Raw genomic sequence first — 22,711 nt, 5'->3', positions numbered from 1 at the left:
AAGATAGGGACCAGGAGTGGTGAGACCAAACCTGTAAGTTTTACATGAGCTGAAAGAAGCCACTAGCCCAGTTCTTGAGTTTGGTCAGATCCTTATTCTTTCTCCGAAGCAGGTGTTTCCAAAATTTAACTCCCCCACCCAACCCTGGTATACAGGTTCTATTAACTTTGACAATGTAGTCATTTTCATATTAAAACACTCCAAAATGCTTTAATATCTAAAATGTAAAACCCACCTCAACTGTTTTTAAACTGTGGTAGCTCTTGCCAGGAAAGAGTAAGAATATAATATTGTTCTAATTTATCTCCTATTCTGTCAGAGCCCTTTCTTTAGAATTAATTGTCTAGATACCTTTCTCCCAAGTACATGAAAGAGTCTTTAAGGGATTTTTGCCATGTGTTTGAAACTAAATCAGCATGTGTGTCTGGAAGAAATCTATCATTTTGTGAAACCAATAAATATTTTCCCTTAGCAAATGTACTGAGGATAGATCACAAAGAGAAATTACTTTGTGTATCAGTATGTAATAACACATTTGAGGCATTTCTATTTTCTGGCTTTGCATTTTTAGTTCCTTTGTAAGACCAAGACTCCTTAATGAAGGCTATGAGGATTCATCTGAATTTCCCAAAGAGCTATTGGCTATGGTAGCTGAGCCTACCACACTCTTTTGGCTTTCATCTACCTAAAAGATCCAGGGTGTGTTCGTGCCCCCTGCTAGCAGAGCTCCTGTAACTATCATACCAGATAGAAATCTTTCCAAGGACCTCCAGTGGCTGAAAGCTGGTACTTCAAGACCAGGTTCTCAGGCTTCCTGGAAGCCAACAGGCTGAGCAATTTCTCAGTCTCCATTTTCCCTCCCTGAGAATAGAGTTGAAGGTGAGAATCGTGGTGAGAAACCTGTAAAAAAATTTTTACCCTGGATGCGTTGTGTGGTTGAAAATTCTGTCATGCCAGGTGTGGTGGTGCATGCCTGTGATCCCAGCACTTGGGAGGCTGAGGCAGGATTGCCACAAGTTGGAGAACAGCTTGGGCTACATAGTGAGTTCAAGGCCAGCCTGGACTGCACAGTGAGATCCTGACTCAAAAAAAAAAAAAAAACTTCTGTCAAGTTACAAATGAATTGCTTCTCAATGATTTCCTCCTCATCCAAATCCAATAGACAGATGAAAAACTGAGGCTAAGAATCAATAGATGAATTTTCTGAGGCCACAGTGACACAGTGGACAGGCTTTAAGTCCAGGTGTCTTATCTTTGTCAGTAGCTTTCATACCAAAATGTTCCTTAGAACCACCCAGGGACCTTTAGAAGCATAGATGGCTGACTTGGTCCCAGTACACTTGGGCACTGCAACTTGTATTTCTGACTATGTTCCTGGCAATTGTAATGTGCATCCAACTCAGAGAAACTAGCTCTGCATTCCACCACCTCCCTATCAGGATAGTAGAGCTGGTCTCCACCTGAGATGTCAGCTGCTTTGGGGATGGAACTGAGATGGAATGGGCCTTATAATTCTGAGAAGTTGCTCAAGGGATGTTCATAGATGAACAAGCAAACGAACTCTTCACATGCAGTAACTTCCATCCTTATCTTCCCTTCTTCAGACTGTGGCTTCAGACCATGGTCAACTTATTCCAAGAGAGAAATGGCATGGGGAAGGGCATGGGCTGAGGGAAGCTGCTCACAACACAGCACCCAGGAAAGCAGAGAGAGAAGGGAGGAGCCAGGGAGAGAGATGCACCCTTCTTGGTCAAGCTTCCAGTGACTCACCTCTTCCTACTGACCCTACTTCCTACCAGCAAGTTAGCTACATTTCCACTGTGACTCAGCTACTCCACCTTCACCCACCAGCTCAAGCCCAGCTTATGAGCTAATGAGACCTTCAAGGACATTCTTGATCCAAACCACAACAGTTGACCATGGCAAATCAATACAATAGGATACGTGTCAACCATAGAAAATCATAAGACTTTTCTATGAAATCATGATACAGTGTTGAGTTCTCTGCAGACAATGTAATCATATATCTTGATCATAAGGATATAAATATTATTCACATGCAAGGGAAAATGAAGGACATAGAAAAGTGGAAAGCATGCATGAGTTATGATGCTGAAGTCACAAGAAAACATGTCACTTTCTCTTTTGTAAAATTTCTTTTTAAGAAACATTTAATTTTAAAAACTTAAATTAGAAAACTGCCATATACACGTTGGCAGTTCTATTGCTCTACTCGGTGTGAGGATCTGAGCTAAGGAGCAGGTTGAGATGAATCCACACTGACTTAGAAACATTTGGTTCTTTCTATGTAGGTTCCAGGTCAGGAGGATCCAGATTGGCTGATTTCAGAAAAACGTAAGGCTTATTCCAATCAACAATTCTATTACCAGCATTTGCAGAAGCCCCATCGCCAAAGTATTCTTGGTACACAGGAGACACTCAATAAACACAATACACCCAGTGCAGAAATCTCTGCCAGTGCTTCCTAACTCCTTAGATCCCTGATCCCTGTATTGTGGCCATTTTGGTTCAATCACTCTCTGGGCACACACTGTGGGGTGCCTTGTGGTTCTTCCTTCAAGGCCCCCTTCCCACCACACACTTCACATCCACACTTAGCTTTAAGTCATGCACAGCCCAAGAAACAACTTTTGCTGTGAAGTGTTCAAATTTCCTCCCTCTATAGTGAGAATTACTTTTTTCCTTTACCTTCCTTCCCCAGTTATTTGCTTATACTAATATCTGTGATGCTTAGTCATTTGAATCTCTCCTACTAGACTGCAGGCTCCCTCATGACCAAGATGCCTCATGAGCTCTTTCATTTATTCATCAAAAGTCTCTCCACTGACAGATACAGGGCAGGCACCTAGAGAAACAGGTGAATGGAAAATATACAGAAATGTGAATCTAGTAGGAAGAAAATCATTCAATAACAAATGATACACAGGATAACGTGCTACAAAGCAGTTCAGGGACCTGTGGAAGAATATCTGAAAGTCAAATCTAGTTTAAAGACTTAGAGAAGGCTTTCCTGTTGAAGTGACATTTACTTATGCCCTGAATGCTGAGTAATACATTAATTACTAAGGAATGGAGTTTTCTGAGCATTCCAGACAGAAAGAAGAGACTAACTACCCATTCTATTACCCTATGTACCAACTCCTGCTCAAAACTGACTGCAGATTTCTTTGCTTATATCCAGTCAAGGATAGATATTCACTGCACCAATAATGTTAGTGAGGATATTACTATCCTAAATTGACTTAGTTCTGATGGTGCAAGATTAGAGCTTTACTAGATAACCAGTCTGAAAACAGACAACCTTTGAGTAAAGATACTTAATAGTAACCTCAAGATAAGGTTATATCTAAGAGCTAGTAAATAACAAATATGAATAAAATTTGCTGAATGGAATGAAAATGAGTTTTTAAAATGCTAACCCGATAATTAATTAATTAACTCAATATGTATACACTCAATAAATATTTATTTCAATGAGCACTTAGTGCGTACTTGAAATTTTTGCTAACTAGACACAGGGCATGCACTTTGAGTTTACAACTGATGATAGAGACAGAATTAATCAAATGATAACACCAGAAACTACATCTAAGAAATAAGCAGAATTAAGGTAAGTAATAATAACTGAATTTAAAGAACTTTAGCAAACATAAAAGAAAGATTTAGTATGAAAAACATCCTTTACTCCACCCATGAAGGTGAATCTTATTCTTTTTTAAAAGACAGAAAATGACAAGTGTTGTTGAGAATTTGGAGGAACTGGAACCCTTGTATGTTGCTAGTAGGAAATAAAATGGTATGACCTCTGTAGAAACCAGTACAATGGATCCTCAAAAAATAAAACACAGAATTATGTGTGAATATGATTCAGAAACTATGCTTCCATCTCTATACCCAAAAATGGGTATCTAGAAAGCACAGACTCCTATAGCTATGTCTACATGAAGTTTATAGCAACATTATTCACTCTAGGCAAGAGGTCAAAGCAGCACAACTGTCCATTGACAAATCAATAGATAAACAGAATCCATCACACACACATAATATAGGCATAGTTGGCAACTCTTTTTTTTTTAATTCTTTTATTGTTACATAGTAGATATACAATATAATTACATTTCTCCTTGGGAATTGTACCTTTACATAATGTATCTTGGTTCTTATTTATTCCCCATTCCTAGCCCTCCTTTCATGCCCTCCACCCTTCCCTATTTACAAAGACTTTATTTCCATTTTTTCCATTTCTCAGCATTTTTCCTTTCCCTTCTTTCCTTTCCCCTGCCCCTCCCACTACCCCTACCCCTTTGGACCTTTTCTTCCTATTTTACATTATCCATTATTCATCCTAATCATTGGTACATTTTAGGTATACAATATAATGACATTCATCATTGGAAATTTGCACCTTTACATAGTCTCTCTTGGTTCCTATTTTTCACCCTTGCCCAGCCCTCCCTTCAACCCCTCCAGTCCTCCCTATTTACAAAGATTTTGTTCCTATTTTTCCATTTTCTCATATCAATCCCATTCCCTTCTATCCTTTCCCCTAGCCCTCCCACTTTCTTCCCCTTTGCACCTTTTCTTCCTATTTCACATTACCTATTACACATTTAGTCCTTATTTACACTTTCAGTTCTCACAACAGAGAAATTATTCGGTATTTATTCATGTGTGTCCTATTTATTTCACTTAAGAGTATCGCCTCAATGTGCATCCACTTAGCTATAAATGTCTCTAATTTCTCATTTTTTATGGCTGAGTAGTACTCCATTTTATTAAAAAACCACATTTTCTTAATCCAGTCTCCAGTTGATGGGCATTTGGGCTATTTCCAAGTTTTAGCTATTACAAACTGTGCTGCTATGAATATGGGCACACATATATAACTGTGGTATGATTCTTTTAATTCTTTGGGGAAGATCCTCACCAGTGGAATAGGGGGGTCAAATGGGACTTCCAGTCCTAGTTCTTTGAGGTATCTCCATACTGATTTCCACAGTGCTTGCATCATTCTACACTCCCACCAGCAGTGTAGCAGGGTTCCTCTTTCCCCACAGCCCTGTCAGCATTTGTTATTGGTTGATTTCATGATAGCAGCCATTCTTTCTGGAGTGAAGTGGAATGTCAGCGTTGTTTTCATTTTCATCTTTCGAATAACCACTGATGTTGAACATTTTTTCATGTATTTATTTGCTATTTCTACTTCTTTGTCTGAGAAATGTCTGTTCATTACAGATGTCCATTTTTGAATTGGGTCTTTAAATTTGGGAGGTCTGATCTTTTTAAGTTTTTTATAGATTCGAGATAGTAGACCTTTGTCTGAGGAAGACCAGGTAAAGATTTTTTCCCACATTGTAGGTTGTCTCTTCACACTGCTGGTGGTTTCTCTTGCTGTGCAGAAGCCTTTTACTAAGAAGAGATCCCACTTGTTGATTGCTTGTGCTAGTTCCCGGGCAACTGAGGTTTTGTTCATAAAATCTTTTCCTACACTGATGTCTTCAAGGGTTCTACCTAACCTCTGTTCCAACTGGTTCAAAGTTTCTATTTTAATATCTAGATCTTTAATCCATTTCGATTTTAGTTTAGTGCATGGTGAGAGATATAGATCTAGTTATAATGTTTGGCAAGTTGAAGCCCAATTTTTCCACCACCATTTATTAAAGAGGCTATCTTTCCTCCAATGAGGGTGTTTGGCTCCTTTATCAAAGATGAGATGGTGGAGTGTGTCTGGTGTTGTTTGTGCATCTTCTAATCTGTTCCACTGGTCCTCAGGTCTGTTTCTTTGCCAGTACCATGCTGTTTTTATCACAGTAGCTTTGTAGTAGAGTTGCAGGTTGGGGATTGTGATACCCCCTGCCATGTCTCTGTTACCTAGAATTGCTTTTGCTATTCTGGGTTTCTTCTTGGTCCAAATGAATTTTTGGATTGTTTTCTCAAGGTCCATGAAGTATGCTGCTGGGATCTCTATTGGAATTGCATTAAATCTATAGAGCAGTTTTGGAAGTATGGCCATTTTCACTATATTAATCCTTCCTACCCAGGAGCAGGGGATGTCTGTCCATTTTCTGATATCATCTTCAATCTCTCTTTTCAGAGTGCCATAGTTTTCAGAGAAGAGGTCTTTGATTTCTTTCGTTAGGAGGATTCCTAGGTATTTCAGATTTTTGGATGCTATTGTGAAAGGAATTATTTGCCCTATTTCTCTCTCAGTGAGTCTGTCATTCATGTAGAGGAAAGCTATTGATTTTTTTGTGTTGACCTTGTAACCAGCTACTTGACTGAATTTGGTTATTAAATCTAGAAGACTTTTGGTGGAGTTCTTGGGGTCTTCTATATACAGTATCATGTCATCTGCAAATAACGACAATTTGACTTCTTCATTTCCTATCTTTATTCCTTTTACTTCTTTCTCTTGTCTAATTGCCATGGCTAATGTTTCCAGAACTATATTGAACTAGAGTGGTGATAGTGGACATCCTTGTCTTGTTCCTGATTTTAGTGTGAAGGATTTCAGGTTTTGACCATTTAGTATGATATTGGCTGTTGGGTTTTCATAGATGGCTTCTATCAGTTTGAGGTAGAGACCATCTATTCCAACTTTCTGTAGGGTTTTATCATAAATGCATGTTGGATTTTGTCAAATGCTTTTTCTGCATCTATGGAGATAATCATATGGTTCTTGTCCTTGGCTCTATTGATATAGTGTATTACATTGATTGATTTTCGTATATTGAACCATCCCTTTCTTCCCTGGGATGAATCCCACTTGATCAGGGTGTATGATCTTCTTGATGATCTTATGCATTCTATTTGCCAGTATCTTATTAAGGATCTTTGCATCTATGTTCATTAGTGAGATTGGCCTATAGTTCTCCTTTTCAGTTGGGTCTTTCTCTGCTTTGGGGATCAAGGTGAAGCTTGCTTCCAGGAATGAATTTGGGAGTATTGCTTCCCTTTCAATTTCACTGAAGAGTTTAAACAGTAGTGGCAGCAGTTCCTCTCTAAATGTCTTGTAGAATTCAGCAGTGAAGCCATCAGGGCCTGGGCTTTTCTTTGTTGATAAGTTTTTAATTACATTTTCAATTTCATTGGCTGATATTGGGTTGTTCAGAATTTTTAGGTCTTCTTTGTTCAAGTTCGGTAATTCATATGTATCTAGGAATCTGTCCATTTCTTCTGTGTTGTCCATCTTATTGGCGTATAGGTTCTGGAAGTAGGTATTGATGATCCTCTGAATTTCTGCTGGGTCTGTTGTAGTTTCACCCTTTTCATTCCTAATTGCATGGATTTGGGCCTTTTCTTTCCTTTTTCTGATAAGGTTGGCTAAAGGTTTGTCAATTTTGTTGATTCTTTTGAAGAACCAACTCTTGGCTTCATTGATTTTTTGTATTGTTCTCTTAGTCTCCATTGCATTGATTTCTCCTCTGATCTTTATAATTTCCTCCCTTGTATGAGCTTTGGAGTTGTCCTGCTCTTCTTTTTCTAGAAGCTTGAGGTTCAGCATCAGGTTGTTTAATTGGGCTCATTCTGTTTTCCTAATATGCATATTCACTGCTATGAATTTCCCTCATAAGACTACGTTCATTTTGTCCCATAGATTCCAATATGTTGTATTGTCATTGTCATTTAATTGGAGGAACTGTCTGATTTCTTCTTTAATTTCCTCTGTGACCCATTGGTTATTCAGAAGTGTGTTGTTCAATTTCCATGTGTTTATGAAATTTTTTGAGTTTCTTTTGCTATGGATCTCCAATTTCATCACACTATGGTCTGATAATATACAGGGAATAACTTCAATTCCTTTGCACTTACTTAAACATGTTCTATGTGTGAGTAGGTGGTCTATTTTGGAGAATGACCCATGTGCAGCTGAGAAGAATGTGTATTCTGATTTTGTGGGGTGGAACACTCTGTAAACATCTGTTAAGTTCATTTGTTCAAGAATTCGATTGAGTTCTAGTATTTTATTACTTATTTTTTGTCTAGTTGATCTATCTATTTGTGACAGTGGGGTGTTGAAGTCCCCCACTACAATTGTATTAGTGCATATATGACTTTTCATGTTGGTTAGTATTTGTTTTATATAGTTGGGTGCACTAGTGTTTGGTGCATGGATATTTATGATTGTCATCTCTTCCTCTTGGATTCTTTCCTTTACAAGGATGTAGTGTCCTTCTTCATCTCTCTTAATCAGTGTTGGTTTGAAATCTACTTGATCTGAAAAGAGGATAGCTACTCCTGCTTTTTTTTAGGTTCCTGTCACATAGAGTATTGTTTTCCACCCTTTAACTTTCAGTCTATGAGTTTCCTTTTGAATTGTGTTTCTTGTATGCAGCATATTGTTGGATTTTGCTTCTTGACCCATTCTGCCAGTCTGTTTCTTTTGATTGGTGAATTGAAACCATTAACATTGATGGTTATAACTGATATGTATTGATTTATCATTGTCATGACTTTTTCTTTTTGTTGGGTTCTCCCCATTTACATTTAATTTCTTGTCAGGCCAGATGGGTTCATTCTGCTTTGCTTCCTGGGACTGTGATCCTCAATGTCTGCTCCTAGCATATTGTGTAAAATTCTTTGGAGTGCTGGTTTGATGTTCACGAAGTTCCTAAGGTGCTCTTTGTCATGAAAGTATCTTATTTCTCCATCCATTTTGAAAGATAGTTTTGCAGGGTACATCAATCTGGGTTGGAGGCTGTTTTCTTTTAGGGCTTGGAATATGTCACTCCAAGCTCTTCTTGCCTTGATGGTTTGTGTTGAGAAGTCTGCTGTGATTCTGATGGGCTTTCCTTTGTATGTGATTTGTTTCTTTTCTCTAACTGCTTGTAGAACTTTGTTCTTCTGCTGAGTTTCTGGAATCTTAACAATTATATGCCTATGTGTAGATTTTTTTTTTGATCAAGGCTATTTGGAGTCTTATATGCCTCACTTATCTGTATGTCAAGCTCTTTTCCCCTGCTTGGGAAGTTTTCTGCCATTATTTCTGTGAAGAGATTTTTTTATGTCATCTCCACTCTCTCCTGTTTCTTCATTGAGCCCAATCAGTCTTATGTTATTCTTCTTTGCATCATCTAGCAGCTGCTGGATTGATTTCTCATGTTCCCTTATAATTTTGAAGCAATTTTTCTTTTCCTGGTCACTAATTGCAATCTTATCTTCTATATCTGAAATTCTGTCCTCACATTGGCTCATTCTGCTGTGTAGACTTTCAGTGGAGTTTTTCATGTCCTGGAAATCTATTTGCATCTGTTTTATGGATTCCATTTGTTTCTTATGTTGGGATTCCACCATGTTCTTGAGCTCCTCTCTAGATTTATTAATCATGTCTTGCACTAGGGGCACAATTTCTCCTGTTATCTGAGAAATTATTTCTGATTTCATTTTTTCCAGATCCCCTTTTGTTGCCAGTTCAGTGGGTCCAGGTGGTTGAGTATCAGAGTGTTCCATCTCATTTCCCTTTGGGGTTGCTGTAGGTGATCTGGAAGTCTGGTTTTGAGACTTATTTTGGTGTTTCTCATTTCGACTGGGGTGGGGGGCTGTTAGCACCTGAACAGATTACTTCCTCTGAGCTGGGAGAGGTGGGACAGGGGCTGGGAGCAGCAGTAGAGATGGTGGCCAAAAGCCCTTTCCTGTGGGCTGGGAGCAGTGGGAGGGATGGTGGCTGGGAAGCCCCTTCCTCTGGACCAAGAGTAGTAGGATGGCGGCTCAGAAGCCCCTACCTCTGGGCCGAGAGCGGTGGGAGGGATGGTGACCAGGAAGCCCCTTTCTCTGGACCAGAAGCAGTGGGACGGTGGCTCAGAAGCCCCTACCTCTGGGCCGGGAGCAGCGGGACTCAGTACCATGGTCTGGTGGTCTGGTGTCCTCTGCGTCTTTGTAGTGTGGAACCAGGTGGCTGCCTGTCTGCAGCGGGGTGATTCGGCATCTTCCGTGCGACTCTGGTAACTCTTAACAGAGAAAATTATGACATATGCTATAACACAGATGAAACTCAAAGTCATTGGTACTTAAAAAATAAGTCAGATTCAAAAGGACTAATACTGCAGGGCTCCACAAATATAAGAGAAAATAGGATTGTGGTTTCAGGGGATGAGAGGAGAAGAAAATGGGGACTTTGTATTTAATGAGTGCAGAGTTCAACTTAGAAGATAAAAAATTAGGGCAATAGATACTGATGATGGTTCCAGAACAGTGTAAATGTATTAATGTTGCAGAATTGTAACTCAAAAATAGTTAACATGGTAAATTTTATGTCATGTATAGTTGACCACAGTTTTTATTTTATTTTTGTTTAAAAAAAAAACCTTTCTCCTTACTAGGCTTATGTAATTCCCTGGTGGTATTTGAATTCTGGAAAGTTGGCAGATTTTCCAGTTTTTTCTACCAACAGAACAATTCTATCCACCTCCAAAATTTCTTCTGTAAGAAGTAAATTTTTGTGAAAATTCCAATTGATTCTGAAACACATACATCTTCACATTGTATTTTTACAAATCTTAACCTATGGACCATTCCTCTGTGGCTTTCCTTTGGTTCTATTTTTGGATATTTTCAGTGGCAGGGAGTTCTTGAAGAAAGTAAAGGAAATACACTAAGTCCTGTGGGTGATCTATTAATGAGATCATTTGACCTTGTGAAAACTTAATGAAGCTGGATTCCCATCTATGTTGAAAGTTGCTCTACAGAAAAATTGCTTCACATTTGCTTTTTTATATGAAATTGACTTTTTTCTTTTTTAATGGGGCAATAATGTACTTAGTGTCATCTGCATAATGTTTAGGGAGCCTCATTACACTCTTCCCACATTTAATATCTTCCAGCAAAAAGAACCACTGGTAGAGGCATACTGGGAAGCCCTGAGCACATTAAATACCACATTTTTTAATGATCCAAACAATTTTCATGTATAGCCCCTGAAAATTCTGTTTGTATATTTCCCTAGCAGAAGACAGTCATAAGTACAGTCGTTACCTTCCTGAAAACCCATTTATTTTGGCCTCAGTGAAAAAGCAACCTCACTCACTATACTTGTTTAATTTGGTTTATAAAACCAGTATGTCATATGCACCCGGGTCAGCAAGAACCACCCAAATCATCAAGATTTTCTTTTCTCTGGTTCCTCTAGAGCTCTGTCAGTCATGATAGTTCTACATGCAAAGGTCTACCACTTATGATCAGATTGTGCTGAATAGACCTGGAAAGAGTGTGGGGATGTCACAGAACACCCGTTTTGTGGATAACCCAGCCCAATAGGAACAGAGTCTGGAAGAAACTGCTTAAATGATCTTGACTTCAGCTCTTTCTTCTAAAAAGGTCACCAATATCCACTCCTAGCAGGATGGTTTTAAGAATTAAGATATCACCGGGGATTTAGCTCAGTGGTTTCGCCAACTGCTGTGCAAGGGCAAGGACCCGAGTTGGATCTCCAGTACCAAAAAAAAAAAAGAAGTAAGATATCTTATGTGGAAGTAGCTGGCACATAGCAGTTTCTCAATAAATGGTTGAAAAAGAATAAAGTCACAATGAAATAAATAGTTGAATTTTTCTGCAGAGCTGTTTAAAGCTATCGTTAGATCAGTCAATTTGGATTTTTAATAAACCCTATTATTTACCTAGCTTTTTGTTGGGGATTATACTTCAGATAAGTGGAGCTAACCAGGTATAAAACAGGAAAATATAGACATCCAGAGATGTTCATAAAGCAAGATAAAATGTAAGATAACAATCCTAGGTGGGACAGGTTTTAACTGTTTGTTGTGGCTTTGTCTAAATGTCTCCCCAAAGCCTCATTTATTAACTCACAGCTGAGAGTTTTGAGAGGTGGCTGGGTCTAGGCTGTGTGATGCTGGGATTACTAAATTAGTCCATTGATTGGTTTTAGCATAGTTTTGGGTGTGGACAATGGGAAGGCCCACCCTGGGTGTGGGTGGCACCACCCAAAGGGTTGCTAGCCTGAAAAGGATAAAAGGGAGAGGCGGCCTCCTGTTGCCACTACTGCTGCTGCTTCATTACTTTACTGTTTTGCTGTCTTCTGCCTGCCACACTATGAACTGTTTCTCCTCTGAGACGCCCCTCTGCCATGCCACCCTGCTTTGGAGCCAGCCAACTATGGACTGAAACCTCTACAAACTGTAAGCCAAAATAAACCTTTCCTTCTTTAACTTTGGGTATTGGGTATTTTGTCTCAGAAGAGTAACTAAGACTCTGCCAAAGCAGTCCTCTGTGAGGTTGATCTGCCTGGGAGGCTTTATGCAGGAAGTGAGAATTCAGGGGATACCAGCCTTCTAGGACAACTGTGGTCTTGGATAATCATGGAAAAATGTATGGGCTGCTACATGTAGGAAGTAAAGCAGAGTCCTTAAAAATATCAAATCAGCCTTTTCTTTATGTTAGAAAGATGAAATATTTTGCTACATCTGTCAACCACAGTGATCCTGCAAAAGATCCAGTAATTCTTGATCTCTCTTTTTTGGTCTTTAGATTTTCCTTTCTCATTTCTTTTTGTGTTTTATGAAAGGACCCTGGATCTATAATCTGAGCTGAGTGTGAGCCCTTACATTGCTCTTGCTCTGGAGCTGGAAAAATGCATTTCCTTGCCTCACACTAACTTCCCTCCACTACCATTGCATAGGACCTGGCTACTGGCTCCTGTCACTCAGGTGGCTAGGGCTCCTGAGCTTCCATGTTTCATGGTAGCTAATCCATCATAATTATTTCATCCTTCCATGAAAATAGCCCCCTGACCTTTACATGGTAAAAGGATCCTTTTTGTTTGGTTTATCAAAATTGTTGGACGCAAATTTTTCCATTCTATTGCAGGAACTTTTTTTCATTTGTGAAGTAGTACAGGGCAAATGATTGAAAAGAAGATCAAGAAAAGAATCATAATTTAATAAATTTCACCATGATTGGTTGTGGCTAATAATATCTCAAAAATATTTCCCAACTTTGAAACTATATTATATTGTGCTAACTTCTAAATTACATTTCAGAACTAATAGGAAACAAGTATATAATACAAAAATCATACCTAAAATGGTCAATAATGGTAAAAACCAAAAATGTCAAGTTCATTAGTAAGTAAATAAATGAAATAATAACAAGATACTACTTTTGCCTATTGAATTGATAAAGCTTAGAATAACAATGATAAGTAGTATGGGCATAATTGTGGAATAAGTAATAGCTCATATTTCATTGATAAAATACAAGTCAGTAAGCCCTTCTAAAGATCAATTTTTCATAATGTGCATGCATTTTGACCAGTGTATCAGTAAGTGCTTACTAGACAAACAGATTTATGCAAGATACACAAATATGTAAGGGTTTGCAAGATAGGCTTACAATGGCCACCCACAGAGTCAGGTATGGAAGAGTGTATAAGGCCTGTGTGCACACTGGAAATCTGATAAATCCAGTGGAAGGCCTGGAGCTCACTGCAGTGTCCAGGGCAAGTCCATATTAAGAGGCCAAAAGGCCTATGCTGGAGGCCAAAAGGCCTATGCTGGACGCCAGGAGAAGATGGCCAAGGTGAAGGTAAAGACTGGAGTTCCTCTGAAGAAACAGAAGGGGGTCTTCCTTCTTCATTTCCCTTTCATTCTATTCAGGCCACAAGCCTACTGGTTGGTGCCACTTACATGCAAAGTGGGTCTTCTGTCTTCAGTAAACCCCTTCAGCCACACCCAGAACTACACTGATCCAATTTTGAGTGTTTCTTCCTTAAACTGACATAATCAAGTTTTTGTTTGTTTTTTTTGGGGGGGTACAGGGGATCAAACTCGGGTCCTTGCGCTTGCGAGGCAGGCAGTGGAACCACTGAGCTAAATCCCCGGCCTGACATAATCAGTTAATATCACAACTAGAAACCCTGCTTTATGGAACTTACTAATTCTAAATAAACTACTTGCAAAATACATTACTCAAAGTTGTATGTCAAAGATGTTCATGGAGCTGGAGATTTAGTTCAGTGGCACCATGCCTGCCTTGCAAGTGCAAGGTTGTGAGTTCAAACTTTGGTTAAAAAAAAAAAAAAAAGATGTTCATAGCAGACTTTGAACATTAATTTTTGAATTGTTTAAAAATTAAATATCTAAGAACAGAAAATAGAGTGTGGGTGCATTTTCTTTGTTGTGGAAGATTTTCACAATATATTAATTTGCAGTGATAGCTTTACTCACTCTTGAGAGTTTACATTTTTCTCCTTTACTAGCCATGTCCCAAGTACTAAAGAGAGGGTTTCCTTGCCTGGTCAGTGCCTCTTGCCTTCCATTCTCAGGAGAGAATGGAAAGTCCTTTATCTTCGATTATGTGGACTTTGTAGAAGGTAAGTTAATAATGGAGACCATGCCACAGAGGCAGAAAATGAGGGTGAGGACTTAGTAGAGAAAATGAGTTACTGTACATAAAAAGCTTATATGTAAGGTGCGGCGAAGCCCCCTGGGAATGAAAGAGACTTTGGGTAGTGTGGCACAAAAGGTATCTTGGCAGCAAACAAAGCAACACAAAATACCTTGAAGAAAAGAGGAAGTGGCTGTCAAGAGTGTCACTGTATAGAGTATAATATCAACTTCAAATAATGACAATTTAACTTCTTTTTTTCTTTTTTTTTTTTGGTACGGGGGATCGAACTTGGAACCTTGTGCTTGTGAGGCAGGCAGTGGAACCACTGAGCTAAACCCCCAGCCCAACAATTTAACTTCTTTGTTTCCTATCTTTATTCCTTTTATTTTTTTCTCTAATTGCTCTGGCTAATGTTTCCAGAACTATTTTGAACAGGAGTGGTGATAGTGGACATCCTTGTCTTGTTCCTGATTTTAGCATGAAGGATTTCAGTTTTTGACCATTTAGTATGATGTCGGCTATTGGTTTTTCATAGATGGCTTTTATCAGGTTGAGATAAAGACTGTCTATTCCAATTTTCTGTAGGGTTTTTATCATTAATGGTGTTAGATTTTGTTAAATGCTTTTTCTGTGTCTATTGAAAAGTCTTCTAGACTTAATAACTAAATTCAGTAGAGTATCTGGATACAAGATCAACACACAAAAATCAATAGCCTTCCTGTACAAAAACAACAGACTCATTGAGAGAGGAACTGGAGAAGCAACGTTTTCACAATAACATACAAAAAAATCAAATACCTAGGTATCAACCTAATGAAAGAAATCAAAGACCTCTAAGCTGAAAACTATAGCACTCTGAAAAAAAGATTGGAGAGGATATCAGAAAATGGAAAGACATCCCTTCCTCCTGGGTAGGAAGAACCAATATAGTGAAAATGACCATACTTCCAAAACTGCTATATAGATTCAATGCAATCCCAATTGAAATTCCAACAGCATATTTCACAGAACTTGAGAAAACAATCCAAAAATTCATTTGGAACAAGAAGAGATGTAGAATAGCAAAAGCAATTCTAGGCAACAAAGACAAGGTAGGGGTTATCACAATCCCCAACTTGAAACAATATTGCAAAGAACTACTGTGATAAAAACAGCATGGTACTGGCAAAGAAACAGACCTTAGGATCAGCGGAACAGATTAGAAGGTGCAGAAACAATTCCAGCCATACTCAGCCCCTCATCTTTTCCTCACAAGAGGAAAGATATCCTCTTTAATAAATGGTGCTGGAAAAATTGGGTTTCAACTTGCCAAAGATTAAAACTAGACCTATATCTCTCACCATGCACTAAACTAAAATCAAAATGGATTAAAGATCTAAAATTAAATTGGAAACACTAAACTGGCTGGAAGAGAGGTTAGGTAGAACTCTTGAAGACATTGGTGTAGGAAAAGATTTCATGAACAACATCTCAGTTGCATGTGAACTAGCAAAAAGAATCAACAACTGGAATCTCATCTTATTAAAAAGCTTCTTCAGGTCTGGGGATTTAGCTCAGTGGTTCCGCCACCTGCTTTGGAAGCTCAAGGTCCTGAGTTCAATCCCCAGTACCAAAAAAAAAAAAAAAGCTTCTGCACAGCAAGAGAAACCACCAACAGAGTGAAGAGACAAACCACAACGTGGGGAAAAAATTTTTACCAACTCTTCCTCAGACAAAGGACTGCTCTCTATCTAGAATATATAAAGAACTTTAAAAAAAATCAGACCTTCCAAATTCAAAGACCCAATCCAAAAATGGACATCTGAAATGAACAGACATTTCTCAGACAAAGAAGTACAAACAGCAAATAAACATTTGAAAAAATGTTCAACATCATTAGTCATTCGAGAGATGCAAATGAAAACAATGCTGAGGTTCCACCTCATGCCGGAAAGAATGGCTGCTATCATGAAATCAACCAATAACAAATGCTGGCGGGGCTGTGGGGAAAAAGGAACCCTGTTCCACTGCTGGTGGGAGTGTAGACTGGTGCAACCACTGTGGAAATCAATATGGAGATACCTCAAAAAACTGGGATTACAGGACCCATTTGACCCAGCTGTTCCCCTTCTGGGTATCTTCCCAAAAGAATTAAAAGAATTATACCATAGCAATATATGTGTACCCATGTTTATAGCGGCACAGTTTGTAATAGCTAAAACTTGGAAACAGCCCAATTGGCCATCAACTGGAGGCTGGATAAAGAAGACGGGGATTTTTTTGTAAAATGGAGTACTACTCAGCCATTAAAAAATGAGAAACTAGAGTCATTTATAGCTCAATGGATGCACATTGAGGCCATACTCTGAAGTGAAATAAATAGGACACACGTATAAATACCAAATAGCTTCTCTAGTGTGAGAAACAAAAGTGTAAATAATGATCAAAATGTATAATTGATAATATGTAATAGGAAGAAAAGGTCCAAAGGAGAAGGCGAAGTGAGAAAGGAAAGAAGGGAAAGGAATAAATATGGGAAAAGGAAAAAAAAAGGAAACAAAGTCTTTTTGTAAATAGGGAGGGGCAGCAGGATGAAGGGAGGGCAGGGAAATGGGGGGAAAAAATAACAACCAAGATACGTCATGTAAAGGTACAAATTCCCAATGATGAATGTCATCATATTTTATATCTAAATGTACCAATAAACTTAATGAATAAAAAAAAGAGTCTCACTGTGAGTTATGTATTAGGTTTCCCATAATATCCCTTGAGAAATACAAGAGAAGAGTTATATTCTCTCTCAAAATAGCTGCTTGAAGAAAATTTGTGCTTCCCTTTTGGGCCTGTTAGCTCCACTGTGTACGCCCTCTTGTGCTTGCTCCCCGATGTGAGCCCACGGAATCCCGGCATTCAGAGGAAAAGACAGCTCCATTGCTGGTTCTGCTTTGGGGACTCATCTCTTCTCACACAAAATATAGCTTGAATTGCAGGCTGCCCACTGCACGCAGATCTGCAACAGCCAGAGGAGCGGGAAGATGTGATCATGAGGTAAACAAGGCCCAGCAAGAAGACTGCTGGACCAAAAGTGTCATTCGCCACAAGAGAGACTACTCAAGTGCATCAATTTACAGTGTTGTTAGGGTGGAGGAGTCGTAAAACATCGCAAACTATCGACATACATTTAAAATGCAATATGTTAGGTATATAATTTGTCTACATGATTTCGTGTTGATGCTTTCGCGGTGCCACCTAAGGGAGAAATCATTTATATGGAAGCCAAAGGTAGTGCCACGTATTCATGTGAGATCTAGATATAATCATATGACTACACAATTATATGACCTTCCTTGATTAAAAAGAGTGAAATACGTCTGACACACAAGCTTAAATATCACATGGTTTCATTTATGTGGGAAACCCAAAGTAAAAATAAAGAGCAAAATAAAAAATAGGTAATGGGAAGTATAGAAATAGATTTTTCTCAAAGAGGAAAAAGATCAAGAGATGGAGAGGAAAGAAAAAGAAATTGGGATGTATCATGTACATGTACCAACTCCACACAAGGAGTGTAAACATTAGGTACTGGAAACATGCACCAAAAAGATAAGGGGATCAACAGAGGGGTGGTCAGGGGAGGGAGGGAAGGGAAAGGGGACGAAAAACGGAATTAACTTCCCACATGGAAGGAAGTATTGTGTACCACACATATGTGCTAATAAAATAAAATTTTAAAAGAAAAAAAAGGAAAGGCTTATATTTAAAGAAGAAAACTACAATGAAGTAAGAGAAGAGTCTAATGAGTTCTATTACTTCTGACCTGGAATGATAACGTTCAGAGAAAAACTGATGGCTGCTATTTCTTTTATAGATGTTGCAAATGTTGAAACTAACTCTTCCAGCTCTATTCATATTCCATGTGCAATATTTTCCGTATCATTCAGGTCAAAATGCTTCCTTTGCCCTCTGGGTTAGTTGAAGTATATTTTGAAATTTCAAAACATATAAAACTTTTGTAATTTTTCTTTTGTTATTGATTTCTAGCTTAAAAGTGTAGTGGTCAGATGACAAATGATATGATTCTGGTGGAGTCGTACACTGCTAAGGACAAGAATTTGTTGTGAAAAATGCTTCCATAGGTAATTTCATCATTGTGCAAACATCACAGAGTGTAGTCACACAGACTAACATGGCTAACATATCACCAGGTGTTATAATCTTATGGGGCCCTTGTCATATACATGATCCATAACTGACCAAAACATAATGATGCAGTGCATGACCATACTTGTTATTTGCTAACATTTGCTTTATAATTTGTTTTTTAATGTTTCACACAAGTTTCAAAATAATATGATCTCTACATATTATTCAAAAGAATATGAATAATATACGTCCATTTTCTATTACTTAAATCTCCTATAACTATCCTGATTATTTTGCTTTTCCATCATTATATAGAGATGTGTGCAAAAGTCTCCCTTTAAAATGCCTATTTATCTATTTCCATTGAGAAAGGGAAGGCTATGAATAGGTGTACAGAAAAGCTAAAATTGTTAAATTTTCATGTTGAATCAGACTTTTTATTATTATAAAAGATCTTTTTTTCTTTAATAATGTTGTTTCCCTGTCTAATATGTCTGATATTAATGTATCAGACATTATCCAAAGGGAAATGTAAAAGAATTCTAGGTTTTGAGGGGTTAGTATTTTGTTAGTATTTTCCCAGTCTTTGGCTTTTCAACCTGCATTTATTCTAATTTTTAAATCCTGGTTTTTTAAACAGCAAGTAGATGGGTTTTGTGTTATTATTTAACAAGATAATCCTTATATTCTTAACTGCAGAACTTTGTGTTTTATATTTAACACAACTCTTAGTACATTGGGATAAATTAGCCATTTTATTTTATGCTTTCAATTCATTGCATTTATTGTTTCTTTATTTTTATCTTTTCTACTTCTTTTAGAAAAAATACTCTCATTCAATTTCTTTCCCTACCTCCACTAGTTTGGAATAAATATATCCTCTTTTTACTTATTTAGTATTCATCTGTGTATTACAACATTCACACATAACTTTTTCAAATTCTGAAAATATCTTTTATTTCTTCCAATATAATACAAGGACATATGATACATTTATTTTGTTTATGTATTTTCTTATTTATATGTCCCTGTTTATGATATACTCTTTTTTAATTCCTCAAGATATTAATACTATCATATAATACACTACTCATTTGAAATTACCCAAATATTTAACATGTACTAAGCTTTTAATTACCTTTCACATTTTAAACCTTCTATTTGTGTCTATTTTTCTTTTCCTTACAGGGAATTCTGTAGAATTTTTTTGTGTATGTGTGGTTCCATAGGTGTCAAAATCTCTTTGTCTGCCTACAAATTATTTTACTTTTATTGTTGAAAGTAATTTTCACAGTGTGGAAAACCCTAATTGGTAGTTATTTCTTTCAGCACATGTAAGATAGTCCCTTGTCTTTTGACTTTCATTGCTGACAGGTCTTTTATCATTTACTTGAGGTCAGTAAGTTTTTAATGTTGGTAATTTTAGTTTTTTATTTCTAGTAGATCTATTTGTCTGTTTTAATCTATTGGTCTCCTTTTAAAGTTACCCGTAACCTGTAGATACCTTTCAAGTTTCTTTAATTTACTTAAGCATGGTAAGACTAGTAATTTAGTAATCTCTTACTGACCATTTCAATAACTAAGGGTTTTTTTTAGATGTTTCTATTGTCTGTTTTTCTGCTCACTAGTGTCTAACATTCTTATATGCCTGTTTATTCTTGTAATAAATATGCCTAAAGAATTGTAAAAATAATTTGTGGTCCAAAATAAAGATATTTTCACTAATAAGTATTTGTCTTTACTTCTGCCCAAAATCTGGAGAAATCAACAATATCATGACTGTTTGTATTAGACAACTTTCCTGTCACTGGGACACAATACTTGACACCCACAATTTAGAGGAGAGATTTAATTTGGTTCATAAAACTATCAAAATAAAAGTTTCAATTTGTAGATCTCAGCAACTGATCTCAAGACAAGTGGCTTGCAGGGTGCTCACGTTATTTGTCCCTCTCAGTTGTGTTCTCTCTCAACCTTGGCCTAGGACTTTCTCAACTCTTTAAAGCACTGATAGAGATTTTTATTCATAGAATATATAAACATGTTACATAGGGAATATTCAAAAATTAATACATATTAATTAATCAATATATTTCATACATAATCTATTTACTCATTTTAGCTGTTTCCAATTAGATGGTTGGTCTAAGCAATCTATACAGACATTGCTAGAAATAAAGTATTTCCAGCAAAATCTGAAGGAAGTAGCAGGAGCAGGATTCAAAATCATGGCCTCCTGGACAAAATACCAAATTTATCTGAGCTTTACTTGCTAAATAAATTTGTTGTAACTATTTTGTATTGTAAGTGATGTTCCATACACAATATGTGGCACAGAATAGATGTCTTTCCCCTTTTATTATTAGAAAAAATGAAGCACTTTGAAGGCATTTTGATGAGGTGAAATCAATGTATTTTGGGGGACAGCAAATGTCGAGAAGAAGGAAGGTAAGTTTTAGGGTGGTAACTTGAATAAAAACAAAGACACTAAGAAAATAAGATTGCTGAGAAAAGATCTTTTCTTACTCTGTACTGGAATAAATATGAGATGTCTGTCATGCATAAATAAATGGTCATTTTGCTTCCTTTTTTATCCCTGCATAATTTCTGTCTTCTATGGCCTAGTTCAAATGTCACTTCAGTCAAAGTGCTCATTAAATAAACAAATGAATGAAACTCTTTATCAATCAGTTTTCTTTGGAAAAGACATTTTCACACTTTGGGAAATGTTTGGAAATATTCATCACTGGATATTTTCCTCCGCTGATACCTTAAGCTTCCATTTCATGCTGCCAATTTTATAAGAAAATAATCCTAGCTGTGTAGTGCAGCACCACAAGATTTGAGTGAAGGAAAAATAGCCTTGATCTTCTTTCCCCTACCCTCTGGCACATCCACATACTCAGCATTTTGGAGTATTAGAGAATGTTTAAAGATCTCAGAGAAGACACTAAAATTGTTTGGTCCAACTGCCCTTTCTGTCCAGAATCCTGTCTTACACTTTACTTAAATACTTTCTGAAACTACAGAGCTAGAAGAAACTTGTCTTTCATGACTTCTGTTGCCAGATTCCCAAGTCTATTTTAAGGGATCTGTTGTAATTACCCTCAGATAGAGTATTCTTTTCTTCCTCTCTCTCTTCCTTTCTTCCTTCATCCTCTCTTGATTTCTGCCTCCTTCCTCTCTTTGTCTCTCTTTCCTCAGATAATTACAGTTTCCAGCACCCAGTTTTTCATTCACACACCCCACCTAGCAAAACCCCAAGGGTGGTGTGTATGAGGAAATCCCATTTGAGTCTAATTCCAAGGAGACAATTTGTCAGTCCTTTTCTTCCCTCTCTCCTTCCTTTCCATATCCCACCTCCTCTTCAGATGCTGGTCTTCAGTTGTCTTTCCTCCTCCATGTTTATAATTCTTCAGATATGCAGAGAGAGAAGGAAAATTTCCTCTTCTCTTGAGAAGCATTTGCATTTGCATTCTATTTTCATTTCATTATGTGTCCATGCATCTCTACAGAGATATGACATCGATTCATTCAGCTGAATGTTTTAATCTAGCAGAAGGTAAATGCCAGCTGCAGACAATGCCTTTATCCCATTTGCCCTTTCTTGATTTCCTTTTTCAATTCAAAGCACACTTATGGTAATGAGTTAGCCTGCCTGTGTGCTTCTCTGTGACCCTTTTCCCCACAGGCCATGCAGTGTTGGCGTGCGATGTCAGAGAGACATAAATCTTCATCCCAGGGATTTCTAGGGGAAGGTATAGAAACCTCCTCCACCATCTCTCTGTACTTTGAAGAACAACCTCATTTCCTCTGTCCTTGTCTCCACCACTAGACACAGGAGCAGGTTATGGCTGTCATATTTCAAGTGGCAAGTAGAGAGAAAACAAGATTTGAAAACATGGCAGTTAATATAAACAACTAACATTTGGATAGCCTTTAAAGAACTTTCCTTTTAGCCCATTAAATCATCATGGTCATTCTCAAGGCTGAGTATTTGTATTATTACTCCTATTTTACAAATAGAGACGTTAAGCTCTGCAATGATATGATAAGGTTACACAATAAGCATGACTGAGTCTGGTAGCCAAACCCAGGAATTCTGGCTTCAGAACCCATGTTCTTAGCTTTTACCTAATATAGTACCTATTCCCACCTATACCTTCATTTAGATTCAATACAGCCTAATTGGAGAGTAATTGGACAATAAGTACAAAAATTCTAAAAT

Source organism: Heterocephalus glaber, unplaced genomic scaffold (assembly GCF_053883595.1).
Source record: "Heterocephalus glaber isolate CG9 unplaced genomic scaffold, H.glaber_assembly_v1.0 deba00001553, whole genome shotgun sequence".
Lineage (NCBI taxonomy): Eukaryota > Metazoa > Chordata > Mammalia > Rodentia > Bathyergidae > Heterocephalus > Heterocephalus glaber.
This window is presented reverse-complemented; position numbering follows the sequence as displayed.